Consider the following 17,218-nt stretch of genomic DNA (forward strand, 5'->3'; position numbering starts at 1 on the left):
CTGCTGACTGAACCAGTGTAAGTGCTGGTGTGATCACCTCACAGGCCGAGACACTGAGCCAACACCTCTGTGATGATGACAGGGAACCAGACAATAGTCGGAGCCTCTGCTGCTGCCGTTAGCAGCCAATTAGCGCGCAGTTCCACCTTTCACGCTCCGGCGTCCTTCCGCTTCCGCGTTCCCGGAGCTCCGGTGCGTGTTTTCGGCTCGGCCCCGCAGCTCTGCTCTCCGTGGTAAGTGAATAGCCAGTGTAATCTGACACTTCAACTTGCGGAGCTCCACGGTAGTTGATTCAGTCACTGACTCGCACCGTCTCCGGGGCTCTCACGTCGGTCTTTGTGGAGTGGAGGCAGCGGCGGAGCGGAGGAGCGCAGCGGCGGCGGAAACACGAGGCTCTTTGGAGGAACAATACGCGGATTTGCCACCGAGGTCCGAGCGGAAAGTAAGTTTGGGAGAGCGGTTATTTCTCTGTGTTGTCGCTGTTGTGAAGCGGGGCTCGGACGCTGCTCGTTGACGGGGGGGTGGACACACACACACACACACACACACACACAGATACACATACACACATTCACTACCTGCTAACAATAGGCTGACCCCTGAGGAACCTCCAGCAGCCGCTGGTGAACTCGTGTCCGGGGCTGGCTGGCTGGCTGGCTGGCTGGAGGTGGAGGTTCAGATTCCGGCTGCCCGAGCGGTAACGCAGCGTAATATCCAGCCGTGTGTGTGTGCGCGGCACATCCCGCAGCTCTGGAGCCGAGAGTCGGTGCGTGTGTGCAGGTTCACTTCCACACGGGGTGTCCGCATGTCGTGGAGGCACCAGGCGGGCTTGTGTTGATCGTGTCTGTGCGTGGACGTGGATCAGCTGGGGGCTCCGTGTGGAGGCTAAACCGGGAATGTGTGTCACTTAGCTAACAGTGAGCAGTGTGTCTGGGCTTGTTGACTCCCCTCCAAGCCTGTTACCTACCTGTTGTAATGCAATTAGCAGACACGTCCGTGTGTTTCCCTGTCAGGCAGCAGCGTGCCACACCGCTTCAGTGACATTTCCCCTCCTGGCTGATGACTGATAACACTTGATTGTGCTGATGGGATCCTCTCAGAGATCAGTGGCTCCCCCCCAATGAATGGGAGTCAAGTAAAGTTTCGCTTTCTCCATGCATGTGTGGATATCTCTGTCAAACGCTGCAGTAATGTACCTGCACTGTAACCTCCAGTGCATGCATGCATCCCTGCAAACATTCCAGCTCACACATCTGGATTCTTGGACATGAAACACTCCCCCTGATAGAGTCCAGCAGGGCCACATTGGAGTCTCCCTGCAGCTGAGAGGTGGTGGTGGTGGTGAGCTGCTCCACTCAACTGCAGCCTACTTCTGCCATTAAGTAAGTCTGGCAGACCCACCCCGTTAAATTCCTCCCGTCTGGATGTGAGGCCAGCCGGGGCAGAGCACACCAGAAAAGGGGGCTCCTGGCGGGACGAGGAGGTGGAGAAGCAGGAGGAGGAGGCTGTCATTCCTTGCACCCTGCACCAGGACATCTAAACTTCTGGAGGGGGTGAAAAAGAGCCTCGTAAGGTGCTGAAAGTGCAAGGAAACTGTGGTTAGGTGCACATCAGCAATGTTTTGTTATTGTTGAGTTGATCTTTGTGATCCTAAAAATGTTCAACAACATCTGATCTATATCCTCCCCATATCTCTCTGTATGTGCTGCCCTGTGTTCTTAACTTCAGGTCAGATAAGAAAAAGGAAATTTTGGCATCAGCCACCCTAAAAAATCCCCATTCCCTAAGAGACCTGACGCACTCTCAACTCAAATTAAACATCACAGGCTCAGCACAGTAAGTATTTATTGCAGGAGTATTGCATTGGATTGCAGGTGTCCATGTTTTTGTGTCCACTCCCTGTATGTCAGCGCGTTAAACAGCTTTTGAATTGGGTGCTCCCTCCAATGTCTCCTTTCTCGGTAATTTAAAACGGTGATGTAATGAAATTGTTTCAGCAGCAACACTTGTCAGCCGCGCCACATTAATTAGTGCTGTTCGACTATTTTTTTTTTTTCTCTTTTCCTTTGCCTCCTTCTAAAGAACCAGAGCAAATGTGAAGTCATCTCAGCAAAGCATGAAAAGAAGGCACACTTGTTCAGAGTAGGTTACCTGATAAATTGTGAAAGAAGGAGGGCGAGGAATTAAAGCCATCTGCAACTGTTAGAAACTTGGAAGTGTGTGTTGTTTGTGTGCATGTGTGTGCATGTGTGTGTATGTGTGTGTGTGTGAGAGTTTTCTTTCCTTCTGTTGTCCCTCCTGGGGCCTCTCTGCAAAAAAGCCAGCCAGCCAGCCGGCCGGCCGGGCTGTGAGACAAGACAGAAAGAGTGTCTGATTCACTAAACAGGCTAAAGGCTCTGGTAGACACACATTGAAATCAAATTTGGGTGATTTCAAAGGCTGTCTAACACGGTGCTGGGTGCAAATGCGAGTGCACATTCACGCAGACAGGGTTGTCTGGGGCCTCAGTGCCATAATGTGGAGGGAATGATGCCGGTAAAGTGAAATCTCAAACAGAGACAGACGCCTTTTTCCGACATGAACTCCGGAGAATGTCTGCACAACTGTTCCAACTTTCTTTTGGCGTTTGCCTTTCACGTATGAAGAAGGCAGCAGAAGATTCTCAGCTCAGACGTGCACAACAACACAGACATTTCTGGGGCCTCCAGGTGACGGGTGGCACAGCCTAAAGGAGACAGGAAGTAACGTCCTATGAGGAGATCATGTTTTTTTGCTTGCAGCACATCAACACCAGTGTGGGCCCAAATCAACAAAAACTCTCTAATCTTGTCTTTCCAAGTTAACATCTTCTTTGGTGTCTTCTATGTTTATGACACCTCTTTTTCATCCTGAAATATTTGTATTATTTTTCAGTTTTGTGTCTGTTGAATGTTAGAAAGTTCATCAACGTGCCCACTCCTGCTTTACACTGGCTCACTCGGACATTATGGGACTTTTTACCTGGGGGCAGGCAGGAGATACTCTGGAGAATGTCCACAGCAACTGACACAGACACTTACGTCCTCACATACCTCAGGAGAAAGTCAGGAGAATATCTGGAGTTCATTGCATGTTTGATAACAGCGACAGCACATCCTCTGGCAGTCGTACAAGTTGCAGCTAAACATTAGGAAGAATACACTGAAGTTTCCCAAAGCCAGCCCTTTTGGAAACAGAAAGTACAATACTACTTATTGAGTATTTGAATCTGTTTTCTCATAACTTCACATCTCGTTCAACATTCAGTCATTGTTAAAAGGATCAGGCTGCAACAAGTTGTTTGACAAATTCAGTTTTCTAACACCTGCAGCTATTATTCCCAGACAGCGCAGAGGTGTCGATGTTCACCTCAACTCCGCATCGCTGAACCTCTGCGCGATGCCGAGCGAGCTAAAACTGATTAAAAGTATGAAAACAACTAATTACTGGTGTCTGAGTAATTAGCTTTTTGTTACTCAGCAATTTAACAAGTTGCTGCTGTTTACTGTGTGCTGGCACAGCTGCAGCCTGCTAAGTGTTTAAAACCTGGCGAACGCTAATCAATGTTTTGACAGCCCTGACATTTCATCTAACTGTTGGTTGGAGGAGTGCTGGGAAACACTTCTTGCCGCCTGTTCGCCTGACACGGATTCTTGTAGTCTGGTGTCTCGCCGTCAGCCCGAACCCACCTACTCATGTCCCGAGCAAAAGTCAGCCTTTCTTCTTCTTGCTTTCTCCGTCTCACTTGCGGTTCGACTTGGCAGCACATCTCATCTAGACTGAGCCTTTGTTTTTCAAAGTGCCTATTTTAGTCTTTTAATAAGGAAAACTTGTGTTGCCTCGGAGCATTTTAAAGCCTAATTTTTGAGAGTCGGGGCTTAGAGGGAGTTACATCTTAAACGGTTCAGTTTGAGCTGAGGTTGTGCCCTCGTGTCAGACACATAACTACTTCCTAAACGGCGTTGTAATTCTACCCATAAGTCCTCAGCTAAAACTCTCTTCAAGTTAAAACCTGGTAATTGCAGTGTAAGTAATACAGAGAAAATGAAGCGCCGAGCAGATGTAACTCATCCTGCATGCTGGCTGGCTGTGCATGACATCAGTTTTGGTGCGGAGAGCCAAAAGTGGACCAACATGAGGCGCAGGGATAAGAAAACCTCAATGCCACACGCTTCTCACCGCCGTCCTTCATGCTGCAAACCTTAGGCGCTGTGGTTCTGGTTGTGCGGTGGACACACGGCTGGTTTTAAACTCCATAGGTGGCTCAGACTGTCAGGAGGGTCACTGCTGAGTCTTTAGCGCAAAACTCTGAACTCTGGATATTCTTCTGAAATTATCTGGAGGAGCTGTGCCTGAGAACGTAACTGTCCGGGTCAGTTTCTTCGGGGGTTTTTCCCGCCAGCCATTAAAATTCCAGATAATGTCTGAGTGAGCCCATGTGATAACACAGCAGGAAAATCTCAGGAGAATTCACCACGAGTGAGGAGATGTGTTGCTGCTGTTTCTCAGGTTGAAAAAAATGGGGCCATACGTGTAGAAGACTCAGAAGAAGATGTCAACTTGGAAAGACAACGAGATTCGAGAGCTTTTGGCGACAAATTCTGATGCTGTAAACAAAAAACCTCATTTACGTGGCGGAATTTACGGCAAGTCCTGCTCTACCAAGGCGTCACTCGTCACCTGAACACTTCGGCCAATTTCCTGTTGTTTTGACCGTGTCGGACCTGGAGAATCTCCTGCTGCGTTTTTCATATGTATAAGGCAAAGTCAAGATTATGCCCAGACCCATATGTTTGGACATGTTCGGAGTTCATGTCTGAAAAGAGTGAGAGTGTGGAATATAACTTCAGGTATAGCAACAAACTTTTCTTTAGTGACCGACAGTAGCTATAGCTGTGTTGTGTGAAACAGGTTGGCACTGTCAGGGTTTTGCATTGTTTGCCAGTTGTTGTGCAGTTGACAATAATCTGGCTAAATGGTGTAATGCAGGCCAAACATCAGATTAATTCCTGTTTCAGTGGAGCTCTTTCTTTAACCTTGAGCTCTCCCAACGTCAGGAAAATGCAGTCTTCTAAGTGTTTTTTTTTTTTTTCTGAGACGAGAGAGTGAAGCAGAGTGGGAGAGTGAAGTTGCTGGCCCACCTCTGTCACCGTCTCATGCATGTTTGATTTGATGTTCTTTGAGAAATGAGCGCAGGGGACGTCACAATGGCCCATGTCCTGTTCCCATCCGCCGAGAGGCTGGGGGCCCTTGAATCATAAATGACACCCGGCCTCACCGGGAACAATATGAGCGTCGGAGCCCGCACAGGAAGAACAAAATGTTCCCTCCATCCATCCATCCATTCGCCCACCGTTGCCGCCTGCACTCAAGATTTCTCACCATCGTAAGCAATTACCCTCACTTTTTTTTTTTACTGCTGATGAAACCCTCACAGAGCCTGTCTCAGCTGTAAGTCGGCGAGGCAGCGAGAAGAAGGGGTAGCGATGGAGAGAAAAAGAGATAGTGTGTGTCTGAGTGAGTGGCGTTGGCGTGTGTCTGTTTGGCATATAAATCCTGTTTAAGCTAAACAAACTCATTGTTCTCATCCTGCAACTGCCGTGGTCTGTGTGTGTGAGTGTGTGCGTTGTGTGTGTGCTCTCTCCCTCCCTCCCCTCTCCTCGTCTCTCTCCCTCTCCTTTTGAGTTGTAAGTACAGTCACTAATTAGTCCCCTCTCCCTCCTCATGCTGGGTCAGTGGGTTTACGGTTTCAGTACTGATCTGCAGTGTTTGCCTTGTATCTCCTGATACCGGTGCACGTCTGCAAGCCAGCGCGCCGACGACTGCAGCCGCCTCAGGAGAGGGCCGCGCACCTTACACGAGTGTCCCACATGGGTTCACTTGCCAGACATCCCGCTCAGAAGTCAGGGCGGCACTCTGGCTCGCTCTCCTGCAGCGTGCGCAGAGCTTGAGTTCGTGCCAGCTGTTGGAACAACCAGTCCGCCAGAGAAGTGCGCCTGTTGGGTTGAGTCAATAAGTTAAAACCTGTTATGTGCTCAGACAACAGCAGTGTGTTTTAAAGGGGATTCCAGATTATGCAGGCTAATTTTACATACACTTCACGTACCCTCTACGCAGCGTGATGCTAATCCTCCCCGCTCATAGCCTGTAATGGATCTTTTTGTAAAGATAACATGCTTTGTTTATTATATCATTTGTGCTATAAACAGCCTCTTGTCTAGTCGGCACTCGGAGTACAGGGTGATGCTGATTTTCCGGTGGAGGTTGTGTGGGAGATGGAGAGTGATGGCAGAGTTTCTCTGAAGGCGGCCGAATTGTCTCCAACACGGCCTCCAGGGATACATACGTCCTTGTTTTGTGACAAAGTAAATTAACTAGGATTTACTAATGCTAAGGGACAGCATTTATTCTTTGCCTGCGATGTCACTCAAGAGGAAGGAGCCGTGCAGTGTCTGCTCATTCTTTCACATGCATGGAGGGCAAATGGTGAAATGTAGGCAATATGGAGCAGTAGTTAGAATTTGTCTGTGCCGGAAATTAACAAAGGTATTTCTGTTTGCAAACTAGAGGATGTTTTCCCTGTTTTTTTCTTTTGTTCTGTCGTTAAAGTCTGTTGTGGTTGTTATGGAGAGCCCCCTAAATCATAAAGGCATAAAATCCTGAGCTCCACTGCCCTACTAAGACCGCTTTCTTGCCGCTTCTCCGACATTGCTCAGCGACAGAAAAAGTCTATTACCGTGTGCAGCTTGTTTGCCCGCTTGGTGCCCTCCCCTTGGTTTTGACACCGGTGGTTGAGCCAGCCGCTTTCCCAGGGTTCTAAGGACTGACATCCCTTTCATTTTCCCGCCTGGGCGGCTCAGATAAAGGGGCATATTTTAAACCTTCTGTGTGGATACACCAACTGTAAAGAGAGATGGAGCTGGCGGGCCGGGGCCGAGCTGCAGCATTAACTTCAGAGAGAGGGAGAGAAAGAGAGAGGGATGGAGGGAGTAGGAGGGAGGGGTGATGATCTAGAGTGAAACAAATAAAGAAGCAAAGAATTTAAAAGTCCACTTTATTAAACGGCGATCTCAGCAATTTATAATATATGGTTGGAAGTGCTATAACTGGCTGCAGACCTGACTTTGCAAATATCACAAGCACTTATTTGCTGCCGCCTCAGACTACCCATCCTTCTCCCTCTCTGCTTTATTCCCGGGTTGTTACATGGAAGGCAATGTGTTTCACCACTTTCCTCTAATCTACCCCTGTTGCAAGTGCGTCCTCCCAGCAAACCAAAGCCACGTCGTTTATTATATCAGTAATGAGACCACGCTAATCATGTGTATTCCGGAGACAGCGATGATACACTGCTTGGTGCTTGCCAGGGATCGGCCTCTAAACAATGTTTATCATTGTCTCCCAGGGCTCTTTAATTATCTGGCAAACATTATTGACAAAACAACAAGGGCTCCTGTGTTTTATGATTTTAAAGGCTGCTGGGTTGCTATTCGCTAATAAGTATTTATTATTAACACAAAATGAACTTAATTTTAAGCATTATAGAGCAACATTTTGGTGTCAAGTGTCGTCTACTGTATATGTTTTGCAGATATTCTTCGTAATGATTGAGGAACGCGAGATGAGGAAGAGGCTGTTGATTTGATCACGTCCTAATTTGTTATAATAACTTCAGTCAAAGTAAATTATCTGGTGTAAATGAGTTCTAAATGTGTCCCAACAATGACCATAACTCTATGTTACATACGTTAGTTGTTACACAGCTTAGCGGCATTGCTTTCACAGTCATCCGGTAACCTTTACTTGGCTGCCCGGTGGGAGCTGAGTGGAAGCTGAGTGGCATGTGTTGACATTGTTAAAGATACACGTGAGGACATCACACGTTTCATGTCTGGCTCATATTTTTGGAGTGGGGGGTGGAGGAGGAAGCAGTTTGCCATACCGCAGCCCCGACTCCACACTTGAGTCTGTTGCTCAATGTCCTACTAATACGTGTCTAAGTGGAGGAAGCCGATATCTAACTCCGCGCTGGTTAGCGGCGGTCAGCAGCAACAGACGTGGCTCTGAAATATGAATTAGGGCCAAACTCCCCCCCTGACACACACACACACACACACACACACACACACACACACACCCTCGGCGTCTTCTCCTTGTCATGTCTCTGCAACCATGTCTCCCCTGATAGCAAATCAACATGATTGTATAACAAGAGAGGAGGTGTGTCTCTGTGATGGTTGCATGAAGTCACCTTTGCTGTGCCGTCTGTTTGTGTGGGTGCATGTAGCCATGAAATGTGTGAGTGTGCATGTGTGTGAGAGAGAGAGAGAGAGGGAGAGGGAGGGAGGTGGGGGTAGTAGTAGCGGCGGTGGTGGCTTGGGGTGAGGTCCTGCCCTGATTTTCTCTGGAATTCCTTTGTTTTTGGAAGCCAGTAAGGGGGAAAATGAATCCGCGTAGCCCGGGGGTCTCTGCTCCTTGAGAATTCTCTGCACACATCCCTCTGCCGCCAGCTCTGATGGTTTTAGGGGTGGCTCTGTTTTCAAAGCTCAGAACAGCCAAGGTGTTTTTCACCTTCTAGGAAAAAAGGAGATGGAGGAAAAAAAATAATGACTGCACCAGGCCGAAGCATCTCAGGCCCGGAGGGACTGATGCTACTCAAACATACATTTACTCCACAGTTCAGGGTGATAGAATTGAAAGTCAAATGTAGATCCTCTCACTCAGGGCACAAAAGATACCCTCTGATTATTATAAATGTAAAACAAGCAGAGAAGCTTCTTTCTTTATTTAAAAACTATTAATAATAAAATGTGTGGTGCTATAGTCATTTTCCACCTTTTAATGAAGCTCCTCTGCAGTTAAATAAGTGCTTTTATAGAGTTTCATGGCAGGTGGAAGGTGCAAGGCCGCTGTCAGGTGCTCTCCCGTGAGCTGAAAATTTCACGTCACATTCACGGCTCATTAAATCTGATAAACCTTGGGTAATGGTGTTAAAAAGTGCACAAAGGTATCTCCGTTTACCCTGCGCCACAAGTTTTCCGTGACCAGATCCTTATCTTGGGGGGGGCTGCTGCTTTAAGTAACTAACAACTTCCACAAAGCAGAGCGTTTCCCTCCCTGTTTGAAGGGGAGGGGGGGGGGTTGAATAGGCTATAGTTGCCTGCCTCTATTGAGCCGGCTGTATTATTCGCTGTCCCCTGGAACAGGCAGGAGGGGGTGGGGGTGGCGGTGTATAGGAGCAGGGGCGAGGAGGTCTGGTCACGTGAGCAATAATAGTCTTCGTGCTGGTCCCTTTCAGGCTGTCACAGTAAATCTGTTTGACTTGTCACTTTCTAAATCATTACGAAGGCTAAAAGCCTCTCTATTGGATTGTGGTGGAAGGGGGGAGGCAGCAGGTTTCCTTTGTGCCGTCTTGACGATGATGATAATCAAGTTTGTTTCTGGGCATCCTGCTGCGCTGCTATAATTAGCTCCTTTTCTTCCCGTCTCTCATCTTCTTTTTTGCATGTTGCTCCTCAAAGTGGAGTGGCAGAGTCGTTGTGCGGGAGGTCATATGTTGAGTTATGTGCAGAGGCATCAATGGCTTGTAAACACTCTCTCCCTTAGTTTCATCAGCCCTTTCTATCGTAGATTCAGACGCGAGGCTTGTGTGTGTTTTTCTCCCTCATTCACAAGTTCATTATTTAGTGTGTAACAGCCTCCTGGTTTGAAAGAAAAGAGACTAATGGTGATTTAGTGCATGTGAGGTCTCCTGTTCCTCCCTCTAGGTCAGTCAGGGTGAGAGTCACAGCTCGAGGTATGTCTTAACTTGCCGTGTCACTTTCTGACCAAACTGGTTGCTGTCTGACAGAAACATGACAGAGCAGATCTTGTCCCGCCGACGAAACCCGGTGTGACGTCTGATATCCAAGGGCTGAACTCTCCTGTTCCCCTCTCCGCTTTCAGTTTTTTTCCTCTTCCTCTCTAGTCTCAGTTTTCTTTCGCTCCTCTCCTTTTCCATACCATCCATCTTCTCCTCTCTCAATCCCTTCTGCTTCTCCCCCTCCCACCCTCCTCTCTCTCTCTTCCCTTCTTTGGTGTGTGCCAGCAGCACTCATGCCTGGAACAGAACGCCGGGGCAGACATCTGTCGCGCAGTGTCCCCGATCTGATCTGTGGCTCGAAGCATCGGGGTCACAAAGAGTAGCAGCCGCCAATCCAGACATCTGAGAGCTCCATCTCTACATTTTGGTCTTTTTTTGTGTCTCCATGTTTCTGTCTTTCTCATTAAAATTCACATAGCACTCAGCTGCAGTGCTTGCACGCGCACACACTCACACACCAGGGTATTACGCTAGTTGTTGTCTCTTTGTGGAGCATCTGTCTTTTGGACTGCGTATGTCAAACTGAGCTGGCAGTGTCTTGTCTCTCAGATAAAGCTCTTCCTCAGACTCACAGGTGCAGAGAGCAGAGTGAAATGTGGGCTTTATCAACCTGTTCATCAGCTGCAATGATGTGCTGTTGACGTGAAAGGAGGATTTTGACAGTTTAACTGGATTTTTTTTCTTTGTGCCCGGGGCATTTTTATTAATGACAAAACCAATGACAGAATAAATAAAAGGCTGTTAAGTGGGGCTGTTCAGTTGTGTTAAAAAAACGGTAAAACTCTGGATTGACACTCTCGGCGTCTGCCAAGTTTGACAACTTCACATAACTTCTTGAGAAATGAATGTCTGTGTATTGATCACGCTCAGTTTTCAGGTGCTGCGGTGGCGTTTACCTCAAAACAGGAGAGTTCATTCTCAGTGACAAGAACAAATATGAAGTTGGACGATTAAAGGACTCCAGGGTTTTTGCATCTTGTAACCGATTAACTACAAAACTCCTCCACTGTAATTTACATGACTCTACACGTTCGAACATTTTCAGACTGATTTTCTACCCCTTATGTTGCTTTTGTTTTTATCAATTTCACAAAATTATCAAATTTAGCTTGCAGAGATTTGAAACAGCTAATCACTCACAGTGCATTGAGTATTTAGTTTCCCTTAAGGTGTGTAATCTGAATGTTATGATGCAGGCGACAGCAGAGAGTGAAAACTCCCACCGGTGCGTTTGAAGACGCTACGACATCTGAGCAAGCAAGAAACAACTAAATTCACATGCTCCTTCTCACATCAGTTTTCAATCACTTGTCGTTCTGATTTGATTTCCTGACAACGCAGCTTGTCAAAGCACTGCTTTCTCTTTCTTTTTTAGCTTGTCGTATGTCAGTTTTTTGATACTAGAGAGATTTGAAAATTGTTCCTGCCTCCTCACTTCCATTAGTGCCACACATAGCAGACTCTGTGATGGATTATCTACCTAATATAAGCTTCAGTGCTCTACACGTTGATTTTCAAGTAGAATTTAATGGAAACCAAATGCCGTGTGAAAGCTTGGAAATTAGCCTGTACAGCTATGACTTATTTATTTTTTTTTACAGTTGATTATAAATGGGTTCAACACTAGACTGTATGTAAAGTTAGACAGTGCAGCTCCACTTCCTCCCAGTATCCAGAAATGAAACCAAAATATCGTGGATACAAACGCTGCCATCTCAAACCAATGTCGTCATTAAAGCCCAGTTCATGCTTCTGCATCGAGGTTACGCCGTAGGTACGCACGTAGCCTACGCACATAGCCTACGCACATAGCCTACGCACATAGCCTACGCATGGGGCGAGCATTCATAGTTGTGCGTTGGTGTGTTGCTGAAATACTAGTACTGGTAGAGTTTCTTCTGGTTTCTGGTCCTCTTATTTACAAATTTTCTGGCGTCTCTGTTTACTTATGAACAATGGCGAGTGTTACTAAGCGGTTCATGTTGGAGTTGAAGCTGATAGACGTTGATGAGCAACCACAAATTGTCTGATCATCAAACTGAACTGCCATTGTGTTTTCACTTCTTGATTCAGTATATGATTTTGGAGACTTGAGCTCATTCACTTATTCAACTCAATTTTTGAGTTAACTGTATTCCGGGCAATGGCACCAGAAAAATAACATTCCCCTTTCCTAATTCAAAGCCCATTTGTTGTGCAGAGAGGCTGCACGTCAATGGACCTTTGAGTCACTTGAAAAAACCGCGGCTGTGGGCAGCGATTCAGAGATCTGCAAATGCACAGGTATGGTCCTTTTAAGATAAAGTAGTAGACCCATTTGATTAAGTCAAAGCCTTGGGTGCACTCAACCTCTGCAAACCTCCTGAGTCACTCTATGTGAAGCTGCTTTGATTCAGCTCATCTTACATGAGTCAGCAGCGTCTCAAAGTAAAAGGCTGTATAGCATGTGTGACGAGCAGATTATGACGCCAGTCCCCATTCAAACTGAACACTTTGACATCTTGTTTACTGGAGATGAGAATCAGGCTGTGAAGTGATAAATGGGAGACATTACTTTTAGAAATATCTTTTTAAAAAGATAATTGAACGTTTGACATTTTGTTGGCAGGAATGCAGGTGCTCTTACAAGTGCAGGTAATATAAAAAAAGACATGTTTACATACTGTCTTTAATATACTGTACATACTTGCACTGTAGGCTAGACCTTCTGCACTGGCTTTGGATTAGAACGTCTCGTATGACCAGACAAACTCTTAGCCAATGTACACTGAGTTTTAAGACATAAAAAAAAAAAACGTCTCGCTGCAAATTTCAGATAACATTCACTGAGCAAATATTAGCTGGCTGGCTCTGGGCATTAATTCTGTTCACTTACAGTAGCATAGCCAAGGCTCACACTGTATAAATCACTCTTTCATAGTTTCATGTCGGTGCTCAATAACTCCCATTCACCGCCATATATCTCCTTTTACTCTGTAATGTGTCTCATTAGTGACTAAAACATCATTATAGCTTTCATAGGCTTTTGTTATTTAAATAAGGTAAAGCTACAACTAGGAGACATATTCATTGTATTAATTCTTCATTTTAATCTTATTGACATAACTCTGCTGATCTGATAACTCATCATCAGGCCAAGACTTCAATTTCCAATGCTTAAGTTTATGATTAAACCTGGAAAACGTAGTGACACATTAGCTTATAAATGTTCAGCACTTCAGCGGTGGAATTCTAAGCATGTTACATAATACACTGTCCCAATGCTAAACTAGAACGGCCCACAGTAGAGTGTGTAATCCGCCCATTAGTCTGTGGGTAATCTTGCTTACAAACTAACATGAAAACCAGCCAACAAACGAAAAAGGAAGTGGTGTGAAACACTAAATAATTTTTTTGAATCTGCACCAAATTGTACACACAAAAATAAGCCCTGTAAAAACATATTTGAATCAAGATCTGTGCATTATTCCCTGAAGAAATTGACAAAAATGCACATTGTTACATCACGCAAGGTTAAAGAAAGAGACACATTCATTCCTGCATCTGCCCCTTACAGTGTAATGGATTCTTCCCAGGCCCCATCCCTCCACCAAGTTTGGTAGAAATTGCTTTGGCACTTTTTTTTGTAAACCAGACACGAGTGAAGACTTGGTGAAGGTAATACATTCTCTGTCAATCCAGTAATCCATCGGCCGACCAGTAATTTCAGAACTTGAGTATGTGTGAGCATGTCTCGCTCATGTTCAAATAAAAGCAGAGCCTTGTGTCCTAAATCCTGAAGCCTCCTGCTCTCTCTCCTGAACTCTTGAGGAAAGAAGTTTCTCCAACGGAATCCACTTAGTGTCCTCATGTGCCTGTTATGCAGCAGCCTGGAAAAGGTGTTTTATACCTGATGACAGGCAAGGTCGGGCCAGTTAAACAGGACGGTGTGAGTGCGTACGTGAGGGGGTGGGGGGTGGTAAGTCGTGGTGGTGAGAGAGAGACAGAGAGAAAGTGAGAGAGAAAGTGCCACTGCAGCTCAAATGGTGTGCGACCGGCTCCTCAGCTGCGGCTACAAATCAAACAGAACCGAGCCGCCGCTGGCTCTCCGCCATGACACAGATTACTAGCACACAGAAGATTGTAAAAACCATCTTGATGGGTAATTAGGAGTACTCTTTCATTTTTTTTTGCTATCACTTAGCCGCTGTGTTCATGCAGCCCAGTAGGTGTGTGTGTGTGTGTATGTGGCATCTGTGGTTGTGGGATTGTTGGAAAAGATGTTGCAGCGATAAAGCTACATTTTGCACAATTCAACCGCTGCTGGGTGGTGAACTTTGAGATTGAAAGATCTTGGCTGATCCCTTAAAGTCCGGCCAAAGCTGTGAACTCTCGCTGACTCTGCTGTGCGTTTGTGCATCTTTACGTGCAGGTACGGCTCTGTATGTAACCTTGTGCTTGTTTTTAAAGGGTAGCAGGCAGCAGCGTTGTGGCTCTTTGTGAGTGTCGCTGATGCACGTCGTGTCCTGTATGACTTTGACCAGGCAGGCCTTGCAGCTTCACAGAGCGGAGCGGGCTGGAATAGATACACTGAGCTTTAAACAGCTCTGCTCATATACGGCACAAGAGAGAGGGAAAGTAAAAAAAAAAAAAACGCTGGCTGGCAGGCTGTTTCCCCCCCTCTCCGATTTCAACATTTAGAATTTTCCCATTAACCCCCATCAGTCACAAGAAGACCTCCACTAAAATGCCTACTTTTACACCTAATGCCGTGAACAATTTTGCAATTTGCGCCGTTATTATCCTAATTTGCACAAGCGAAAAATGAGAGAAAGGGAAAAGCAAATTGTGTGCCCCTTTGATTAAGTGGGATGTTTGAATGTGGGCCCTCCACCTTCAAGAGAGATTTGATACTTGAGGGGTTGAAGTGTTTTTGATGGAAACTCCATTAATGATTGATAACAGGAGGAGAGCGGTTAAAAATCTCCCTGCTCCAGCACCATCAATAATTAAAAGCTCTCTCCTTGCATTTTGGTGGCACATAACATATCAGTCATCATCTTGAAATCTTGAGTTGATATATGTCGAAGGAATTAGGGCTTTGTTTTGATTTCTTAAATCTCATAATCTTCTGGCATGTTGTGCTTTTTAAAGGTGTTGAATTGCAAAAGATTGCAACTAATAGCATTGGGTTGGCGCTATTGTTTGCTCATTAAATAATAATAATAATAAAATTAAATGGTTTATAGTCTTTTAAGACATGAATTATCACATGATTATGTTTTATTGATATGAAAATATATCTTGGTGTAGATAGATCAGGGTTTTGATACAGCACAGTAAATGCAACAAACTGATGTGCACTATTAAACACTTTGTGCCAAACAAACTTAACACAACCTTTAACACTGCTTCTTCCCTGCAGCCCCCGGTCTAGCTGGATTTGCGCTCTCCTACATATCAGGACTTGATCTCGAGATGAGCGTGTGCCACACAATATCTAATTTAATAGCCGGAATGATTCAGCCGGGGTTTGTGGTGAAAATCTCACACACACGCCACATGTCGAGTATGATGTTGAGGCACTGAGTGGATGGTTTGAAGTGATGCTGGAGATTCGTGTCAGCCAGTGTATGAGTGCGTGTCAGCGCGGCAGTGCAAGTTCTCCGGAGCTGAGTGCTGATTTGAGCCGCACGGAGATGAGCTGACAGGCCTGCAGGCTTCTCTGTGTCATCGCCAAGGTTCCCTTCAGTCCGTGCAGAAGGAATTCTCTCAGAAAGCACAGCTCTACTTCCACACAGGAGACCTGATTAAGTCTTTATACTTGCATGTGGCGGCCATGGAGCCGCGCGTCCGGCAACTCTGCTCAAAGTGCTGCAAGGCTCCTTTGAGGCACGCACGACTCAAAGTTTTCATGACGCTTCAAGTGGTTGTGGAGTTGTTCTGAAGGTAATGATTGCTCACGCACATGCACGCAGAGAATGCCTGAAATTGCTTCTATTTGACAAATCTGCTCTGTTTTTTTCTTGGCCTCCCTCTCATTTACTGGTGTCAATTGTCAAGTTATTCATTGACTAAAAGTGGAGCCTCACAGCACAGTTTTTTATTCCTTACAGGAACAACAACCTATTTATTGAAGGCGAGCCAAGAAAAATGCTCCATGAGATATGAAAAGTATATCGAGCTGGAGGGATGAAGAGATAATAATGACAGTAAATAAAAAGAAAGAAGAGTTAAGTGATAGCTGTTGTTATCTGTGCCCTGATCAGTGCGTCTCATCATGGCAGCGAGGCACTGAGTGATGCCCGTCTTGTGTCAACAGTGGTGTATTTACATAAGCCGTTTCCTGTCGGCTGCAGCTTCTGTCCTGAGAGTGCCAGGAGCTGCGATGGCGAGGCGGCGTGATTAGATTTACAGATAGAGATTAATGCGAACAGAAGTAATAGCGCAAAGGCATAAATCACAGAGAAGAGGGTGGAAGCACTGTGCTTGACCTTTTGAATGGTGATAATGATGCCCGAGTCAGAGGGGCTGCAGTGCCAGCGTGCCTGAGTTTGGACAGCGCTGTCATAAATGCAGTGTGTGAACGCGTGTGTGTACTAAATGTTAATAGGTGGGGCGGGCGGCACTGGAGTGCATTTGGAAGAGAGTGGCAGCATGCACGAAGGTGTTGGAACATCGCATGCGACAAAGCGCCGGAAACGAGTAGCTGCACTCAGTCTGTGCACACGCAGCGACAGGCTGATACCTACAGCTCAGGGTCTTTCTTTAAGTGGGAAGTGAAACCCATCTGCTTGCCTGTCTGTTTGTCCGTCTCCCTGTCTGTCCTTGCAACTGCAGAGCATCAGCAGGGTTATTAGAAGAGCCCCATGGCTGCCACTGATAAGGCTCGTATAGGTGCTGCCACTGACAGCGCTGCCTGCCTGCCTGCGTGGCAAACACAAGTGGCCTGGCCGGGGGATTACTGCCTGCTGCCATTTCTGCTGATGCCTTTCTTTATGTTATCCTCTCCAGTCAGATGTGCCGCATTTGAATAACTTGGCTGATGTTGTATAAATGGAACTCCTCGAAAAAATCTCCACCCGCATACAAATGAAGGCGCGTGGACGGAACGCTCGCATAACCGCGCATTTAGACTTTCTCGGTTTATTAGTCCCCCCGTTCTCTTTTTCTTTGCTTCCTGCGAGTGGCCGCGACTGGTTATTTACATGCTCTGTCACTTACTGGGAGGAGTGATGCTGATGGGTTAGGAGGCTCACTAATCCACTCTGCCGCTGTCATTAGAGAGAAGCAAACAGACTATTACCACCACCTCCTCCTCCTCCTCTTCCTCCTCCTCTCCTCTTTCTGCTCGTCATA

The 17,218-nt window shown here is 46.3% G+C and overlaps 1 protein-coding gene across 7 annotated transcripts in view; it reads left to right on the forward strand.

The window, feature by feature from the left end:
• Positions 1 to 237: 237 nt before the first annotated feature.
• The window catches only part of zmiz1a (zinc finger, MIZ-type containing 1a), a 100,491-nt gene continuing 83,510 nt past the window's right edge, over positions 238 to 17,218 (forward strand). For 4 of the 7 annotated variants that reach the window (XM_035171938.2, XM_035171939.2, XM_035171940.2 and 1 more), the window contains exon 1: positions 238 to 442. The gene's annotated coding sequence lies outside the window, so the exon portion shown is untranslated. The remainder of the gene's footprint in view (positions 443 to 17,218) is intronic. The other 3 variants (XM_035171943.2, XM_047342240.1, XM_035171944.2) reach the window with 2 other exon arrangements.

Source organism: Hippoglossus stenolepis, chromosome 12, assembly GCF_022539355.2.
Source record: "Hippoglossus stenolepis isolate QCI-W04-F060 chromosome 12, HSTE1.2, whole genome shotgun sequence".
In the NCBI taxonomy this organism is placed as follows: domain Eukaryota; kingdom Metazoa; phylum Chordata; class Actinopteri; order Pleuronectiformes; family Pleuronectidae; genus Hippoglossus; species Hippoglossus stenolepis.